General features: G+C 39.7%; 1 long non-coding RNA gene across 1 annotated transcript; it reads left to right on the top strand.

Moving 5' to 3' along the window:
- Positions 1 to 470: 470 nt before the first annotated feature.
- LOC120434549 lies at positions 471 to 5651 on the top strand. The gene is made up of 3 exons (XR_005609167.1): positions 471 to 1905; positions 3410 to 3543; positions 4449 to 5651. It is a non-coding gene; the product is annotated as an uncharacterized LOC120434549 (long non-coding RNA).
- The last annotated feature ends 2935 nt before the right edge of the window (positions 5652 to 8586 follow it).

Here is an 8586-nt window from a genome sequence, read left to right as displayed (position 1 = left end):
TATTTGGACAATCTATAATCTTCTATAACAAAAACATATAAGTGTTTATTGAAGTAAACACACAGAGCAGTAGTGGATTTTTTTTAAATGTGTATTCTTTATTTTGATTTGCCGCTAACTGCAAGGTTTTTATTTGTAGTATTTGTAGTAGGAAGCACTACAAAAACTACAAACAAAAAAAACTGCAGTTACCAAATGTAGTGCTCTCCACTATGTGAACCCATCACCTGAATTTTCAGATTTTTCAGTTCAAGCCAATTAAATCAAATCCAAAAATTCAACCCCAACAATCAAGTGACCCCCTATGAGCAAGCACTAAGCAACGATGGAAAGGAAAAACTCCCTTTTAACAGGAAGAAACCTTTGACAGAACCTGGCTCAGGGAGGGGCAAGTCTTCTGCCATGACTGGTTGGGGGGGTGAGGGGCAAAATAAAAAAATTGAACATAAAGGAGAGCACAGCATATTTATGACAAGTTGGTGGACCGTGGCTGGAAAACATTATTACTGTTTTTAAAAGGTAACTGGTCCACATCCACAATTACAGTAGGGCTGAAGTAGATAATAAGCATGATCCCACAGAGAACAGCGGGACATTCACTTCAGCCGAAAAGCTTTGAGATGGCCCAGCAAGCTGCAGGAACAACAATGGCTACTGTGGCAAGACCTAAACCTGCTTGAAGTAGGCGTTTGGCATCATGATACCATGAACCATGGGTCTCAACCTGTTCAGGTTCAGGAGCATTTCTAGTTATTACATTATCTGCCACTTCCACTTTTGGCTGATGATTTTCCAAAGTTTTCCTGAGTTCTGCAATCTCTTCTCTAGTAATTTCGTGCCCTCTTTTGAGTTCTGTGTTTTCTTCCCTAATATTTTCATACCGTCGTCTGAGTTCTGCATTCTCTTCCCTGAGTTCTGCATTCTGTTCTCTAATAACTTCAAACCCTCTTTTGAGTTCTTTGTTTTCTTTCCTAATACTTTTGTACCGTCCTCTGAGTTCTGCATTCTCTTCCCTGAGTTCTGCAATCTGTTTCCTAAATTCTGTGTGCATTTCGCAAACCTCCATCAGAACTTGCTGATGCTGCAGCCTGAGTGATTCTGATTCAATTTCACTATTGCTATCAGAAGATAAATTATTTAATGATTCCTGTGACATTTCTTAAAACGTTTAAAGCAAAGAGCCAAAAGTTAAATACGTTCTCTGAATTATGTAAATGCAAAAGTATTCGCTTTGTTAAAAACAACTGGCTTTCGGAAAATGCTCCAATCTAAACTGTTAAAGGAGCTCTTCTATTTATGGACTTATGTGGCAGAGAATATGACGTCGACCGTGACGTCACAATGATCCTTTGAGAAGATCAATGGAGCGCTGGGGATCATCCCACGCATGCTCAGATCATACACAATGACATCAAAGGAGCGCTGGGGATCATTCCGCGCATGCTCAGATCATACAAAATGAAATGAACGAGTTATTTTTAAATACTTTGCTATCTAACAGAGGTGACTTCCCTCTAACAAAGGTGATTTTTGCAACACCTGTTATATACAGTTCAGTATATAGAGACACGAGACGACGAGGCTCCAGTTCCATACAGTGCAAAAGAACAACAATAAATATAGGAAAAATAAGAATACGTTTTTGGTGTGTTTAAAAAAAAAGGAGCAAGAAAAAGCAATAACAAAAAACTAAAACACTTCCTCTCTCTCTCTCTCTCTCTCTGTGTGTGTTACCGTTCTCACCTCCGTACGGGCGGGTACATGGACTGGGCAGACGCTTGCTGACTGGCGGCGATGGCGGAGCACGAGAGTCCTGAAAAAAAGACAGGCAGCCATTACACCTCTTTTAGGCTTTATCTGGATTTTGGATTCTGGAGTTGGAGAAACTGCCTTCAAATTTCTGTGGTAAATATTAAAACTCATGTTTTCTTTTATTAAAATAATGTTTTTCAAAAGACTCTGCGTTTTTATTTAGAAAGAATTGTTAATTTATTTGTTAACTGGTTTCTGCTGTCTCCAGACAAGTCAGGAATATTTTGCTGACTCATTTTTTAAATAATCGTTATTTAGGTTTAACATGACTTAAGCTTTCCATCTTAGTTAATGTTAAAATTATTTTTACTGTGATACCACCAGTTTTGCCCTTCAGTGGCTGAACCAGTTTTCATAAATATTCTAGTTAGCTGGCTGCATCTCTCTGGGTATTACACAGCTGTGACTGCTAACTAGCTAATTAGCGAAAGTCAGCGATGTAGATAACTGGGAAAAGTGAGAACTTCATGGTTCTACTAATGTAGAGAGGAAGAAATTATTTTAGGATTCTAATAAGTGCTATATCAATACCCGTGTTTTACAGTTGGCTCTACTGTACACTTTAAAGGGTTTCAGGCAAAGTTACACTAACCCTAGTTTAAGTCTCAGACCTTATTTATATCTTTCTATCTTTGTATCTTTCTTAAAAATTCAGATCCTTAGAGATTGTCAAAGGAGTTTGCAAAGAAAAGCGTCTGGACTTCTTTGAGTTGCTTGAAGACGTTTCACCTCTCATCCGAGAAGCTTCTTCAGTTCTAAGGTCAAATGGCCGAGAGTCCCAGATTTAAACCCAGTGGGAGTATCCCCAAGGAGGGACAAAGGACCCCTGGTGATCCTCTAAGGTCAAATGGCCGAGAGTCCCAGATTTAAACCCAGTGGGAGTATCCCCCCAAGGAGGGACAAAGGACCCCCTAATCACATGCGCCAAGGTGTGAAAGCGGGTGTGGGACCTAATCAGCCAGGGTTTCGGGTGAGCTCATTGTGAAACCTGGCCCCACCCTATCATGTGATTTCCTGAGGTCAGATGGCCCAGGATGTGAGGGGCGTTAAGGCGTGGGGGAGGGAACTCAAAACTGGATTATAGATGGCAGACAGTTGGTGTCGAAACCACCGCCTCTGTTCAAAGATGGTCGCTCACAGTGGACATAGATGGCCTCTTTCACTCCTCTTTCAATCACATGATAGGGTGGGGCCAGGTTTCACAATGAGCTCACCCAAACCCTGGCTGATTAGGTCCCACACCCGCTTTCACACCTTGGTGCATGTGATTAGAGGATCACCAGGGGTCCTTTGTCCCTCCTTGGGGATACTCCCACTGGGTTTAAATCTGGGACTCTCGGCCATTTGACCTTAGAACTGAAGAAGCTTCTCGGATGAGAGGTGAAACGTCTTCAAGCAACTCAAAGAAGTCCAGACGCTTTTCTTTGCAAACTCCTTTGACTACAATGACCTGGATGACTGAGAACCTTCACAGACATCCTTAGAGATTATTTGAGAAATGCGTCAACAGCTACTTGCTTCACTACTTGAAGCACTCTAAATCCTGCAGTGGAAAAATATCCCTTATTTCACCTTTGATCACACTTTGGTTTTCCAGTGCAGAGCAATGGCCAAGAAAAGGAAAGACTTCCCCGAGTGAAAAAAAGATGAAGATACAAGTTGGTGATGATCCAGAGCAGCTGGTCTCAGGAAATGAAGAAAAACCCTGATCGCCTTATCTACAAAAACAAGGTGAGTTTAATGTTGTGATTGATTTAGTTTTTCAAGGTATGTATGTTACTTTGATTATAAACTGCTTTTGTTGCAACAGAATGCTGATGATGTGATTCTTACGTAGGTGGTTAAAGAGGTTTGTCATTGTTTGAGTGGTGGTGGGGACCAGTTTGTGGCATAATTTGCATAGTACAGTTGTCTGGGCCGTGTCAGACTTTTCATAACCAAACCATGTTCATGCTACAGAGGTAGCCCCTCGTTTAGCAATAAGGTCCTCGATTTGTTTTGACTGGTCCTTCTGTTTGGAGCTAGCTGGTTCTGCCTCATCCTTGCTGGCCATGCTGGTATTCTCTGTGCATTCATCCGCGTGGTGACTGTAAGCACCATTAATAGTTACTTGAGGTTTTCATTTGAGGTCATTTGTTTGATGCATATTCAGAAGTTTTATGATTGAGAATAATGTATATCATTTCAGTTTATTTTGAAAAGTCTCAACAGAAGCTTGAGCTTTATTGTGAAAGGTTTATGTGGAAAATAAACAAGTGGACAGCAGAGCCACACAATGGTTTTACCGTCACTGTTGGTAACGAAAGTAGGGGTAAAAACAGTCGCTTGTCCATCCATAGTGTGGTTATTTTAAGTATAACAGAAGGAGAGAACTTTAAGAAATTAACATAGCAACTACAGTGACCATCAAAACCATGAAAAAAATATTGCCGTAAACAGTTTATTTTGGAACACCACAAAACAAACGATAGCGTAGTATGAAACGATGGACATTTTTATATCGTCATCTGATATATATCGTCATATCACACCATCCTAATCCTTTTTTTGTTTCTGTTGTTTATGTTCAAGATTAAAAAAATTATAAAAATACAAACTTTTTAAAAATGTCTTGTTGTTTTTCTTTTTTTCCTCAGAATAAATTGCGTCTAGTCTCAATGGCTGAGACGGAAGAGCAACACAGCGACACGTTAACCCCGACTGCTGCAGTTCCTGTATGAACTGAGCAACTCTGAAAATCCAAGGAAAAGCTGAGTGTATTTTATTTAAAGCTCAGATGGACCTTGATGGACTATCATGCAGGCTGCATTCAGGACTTTGCCACACTGGTATATGAAGAGTGGTAACAAGAGAAATTGTGCACACACAACGTGTCACTTTATGCTTGCTCTTCTCCAGCCTCTGGTGTCACTTCATAGTCATTTGTCTTACTATTGTCTAATTATTTGTGATTTAGGGTCTGTGCGCACAAGCGGAGGTTTTTGTTTGGGAAGAAACCATGACCTCGTTTTCAGAGCCTTGTCTAACATTTAATGGCTGTAAAATATGTCAGACTTTTTACTCTACTTAAACACCTAAGAGCATTTGAACACAGTGGAGAGAAAGGTGTGCATTAAGGATTTTGAGCTATGATCTTTAAGCGTTGTCACTGCTGAGGATTCGTGGACACAGATCCTTATTCACCACGCTGCTGTTTACAGTTGAACTTTTCATCAGAACAAGCACTTCTAATTGTACTTTGCTCCTCTCTGACAAAACAAGTCCAGTAAATGCACTTTTATCTTTAAGTTTGGGACAGTAATCTGTCTTAATTTATTTTGTGTTTTAGTTATCATATGGGGAAAAGTCCTGTGGTTATCCGTCCTGTTCGAATAAATCCAAAGTTCAGAAACACCTTTAGATCTGTTCAGTTTTATTCATGTAGCACCACTTAAACAGTCAACAAATTTTGGCTCAAAGTATGTCAAACTGTAAGGTAAAGACCCCAAAGAGTTAATCTCAGACAAATGTTCACACAAATGTGAATTACATTCACTTCATTAATGAAGTAAATGCAATTCAGTAATCAAAGGTGTTTGGCTATAACTGACTACATGTGTATACTGTATCATAAGTGGACAGACATGGATGTAAACCACACCTTAACCATTTGGCTGAGGCAAAACTACCACAAGGCAGTGATTCTAACTTAAAGGTACTCTGGATATTATTAAATGTGAACATATCGTTAAATATGACATTTTTTTTGTCAGGTGTCCTGTTTGAAGAAAACACTTGGGAGTCAATTGAATGAATGTAAATAAACACATTTACATGAGGGCAACCAGATTTCAAGGAAATAAAAATCCTCAAATTCGAAAGCTTGTGAGTTATTTTGTTCATGTATCAGCTGTTTAGTTGTTTTATGACAAGATGGATGCTGTCGTTGTATTTTAGTATAGTTTTTGAGTTGAGGAGAAAAACAGAATATTTAACATTAATTGTACCAATGTTGTTGTGTACGAAGCACAAATTAATTTAAAAAGTTTTAATTTATGAATTTTTGAGCACATGGTGTACTGGTTGTAATTGCACAGAAATGTACGTTTAAGGGTATAAAGAACTATATTTAATGAGTTACAGTGAAAAGAAGTGCTTGGAAATAGTAATATAAACAGAAATTTACATTTTTCTATTAACGGAAAATATCAGTTAATGATACAGAAAATATACTGTGAATAAACGGAATTTTCTGTTTTATAGCTGAAGGAAATGTCCGTAAATAGTACAGAGAGTATGCTGTAAATCTACAGAATTTTCCGTTTTATCTTTTACAGAAAAGTCTGTCAAACTTCCGTAAAAAACAGAAAATGTACTGGCAGAAAATTACCAGGACATTTTCCGTTTTTCTTTTTACAGTGAACAAAGACGTCTGGAACAATGTCCTTTGGACAGACAAAACCAAAGTGGACATGTTTGTCCATAAAGCACCGCAGCACGTTTGGACAAAACGAAACACCAGCTGACCAGCTGTCAGCACGTTGGTGGAGGGAGGATGATCTGGGCTCCGTGCAGTGACTCAGTAAACCATTAACTCCTCTATATATAAATGTATTCTAGAGTCAGATGTGAGGCCATCAGCCCCACAGCTAAAGCTCAGACCAAACTAGGTCACCCACAGGACAATGATACAAAGAACAGTGCCAAATCTCCAAAAGAATGGCTGAAAAAGAAAAGAATCAAAGTGGTGCAATGGTCCAGTCAGTCCAGACCTCAGCCGAACTGAGAAGCTGTGGTGGGACCTTCAGAGAACGGTGCTGTAACTGAGAGGGAGGAAATTCCAACACAGTGATGTGACTCATAACATCTACAGGCCGCACACATTGACAGCGACGTGACCATGAGCAGAGACAAACTGAGGAAGTGTGCTTACCAACTCTCACCACCTGGGGCCTGTTTGTGAGGAAGTAGAGAATCCATCTGCCGATAGATGTTCCCACACCAAGGACAGATTCAGTGTGAAGCCTGTCTGTATTATATTTTCTGATCTATCACACTGGTTAAACTTATTCCTGGTTATATTCTGCTCAGTGCTGAGCAGTTAAACATAATTAACTATCAGTAAAATCATATATGAATTAGGATTCTGTGATTAACAATAAATACACTTAATACCACTTCTCTTATTCAAAATCATGTCGTTTAGCTTTGAGATCTCTGCATTTTTAAATAAAACATTTTCTTAGTAATCTATCTGAGACAATAACCAGGGCCGGACCGTTTCTGACACCTCCATCATTTTTATTGTGCAACAACATGATCTGATCTATGATCTGTGCCACAGTTAATCTCATGCAGTGCTAATTTGAAAACTCTCACATCTTTGGACAATCTTCTGTAACAAAAACATACAAGTTTTCATTGAAGTAAACCCACAGAGCAGTAAACACACAGAGCATTTTTCCCCCATGCCCTGAGAGATCGCAGTAATAATCTGGTCCTGTTGAACCACAGCTGCCATCTGCTGAGAGAGCTGTGTTTTTGTCCAGCTTATGACCACTGAAGAAGATTTATGGGATCCACCTGCCCTGTTTCTTCTTTGACCTGAGCCTGATGCTGCACTTTTCATCTTGCACATGCCGTCTTCCACCTCAAACACACACTAGTTAACATTTGTCTTTCTGTGGCAATGCTTGGGAAAAAAGAAAAAGGTTGGAGGTGGCATGTCACAGATGCTGCTGGTTAGGGGTGACAGAAGTAGTGTGCTTGATAACTCACTATATGCGAGTATTTTCAGACACCAGGTGCTGTCAAAAAGCATTTATGTTTTTAGAAAACCCAACATGAACCCCTACCATCTTTAGAGTTCTGTGAAATGTGTGCCTGTTCAGGCCAACACAAAACTACTTTCCTGATGTTTAAGACGAGCAGGTGGTCACCAAGTCTTATATAAGATGATGCGATCTGTACATACTTGAGCTTAATCCCATGTGTCCCAGAGCTTTGAATCAGTCGACTTGATCAAGTGGAAATATGTAATGGGAAACTCCTATAGGAGGCTTAATTCAGCATGTGGTTGACCGAAGCCTCCAGGGGAATAACTCTTAGTTTTCCTGTAGCACTGACTTGGATCCCCTTTAGCCTTCAGAGCTACTTCAATTCTACATGGCATAGATTCAACACGGTGCTGGAAACATTCCTTAGAGATTTTGGTCTAATGATATGAGAGCATCCTGCAGGTGCTGCAGATTTATATTCCCCACACTATTATAGCATCAGCAGGAGCCTGAGTAGCTGATATAAGGCAGGTTGGATCCACGCTTTCATGTTGTTTACACCAAATTCTGACCCTACCATCTGAATGTCGCAGCAAATATCACAGCTCATCAGATTAACTCTTTTTCCTTCTCTTGTCCTGCGTTGGTTGTTTCCTGCTCCCTTGTTATTTGTTCATAGAAGGTGCACCCAGTGTGGTCTTCTGCTGCTGTAGCCCATCTGCTTCAAGGTTGGATGTGTCCATTAAGATGCTCTTCTGTATAATGTGGTTCTAAGGAGTTGTTTTACAAGTTACTTTGGCCTTCCTATCAGCTCCAAGCAGTACGGCCATGTATGAACATCTAAATGCATTGAGTGTCTGTCATGTGATCAGCTGATAAGATATTTGCATTAAGGAGAAGTCAAACAAACATAATACATAATAAACTGGGTGTGAGTGTACACGCTGTGAGTGTGCATGCACACATTAAAAGTGACACTATGGAATCTCAAATATATGTTAAATATACTTAAATACAC

The sequence above is a fragment of the Oreochromis aureus genome, linkage group 18 (assembly GCF_013358895.1).
Source record: "Oreochromis aureus strain Israel breed Guangdong linkage group 18, ZZ_aureus, whole genome shotgun sequence".
NCBI classification, from domain to species: domain Eukaryota; kingdom Metazoa; phylum Chordata; class Actinopteri; order Cichliformes; family Cichlidae; genus Oreochromis; species Oreochromis aureus.
The sequence above is the reverse complement of the archived record's forward strand: the minus strand, read 5'-3'. Positions and strand labels throughout refer to the sequence as shown.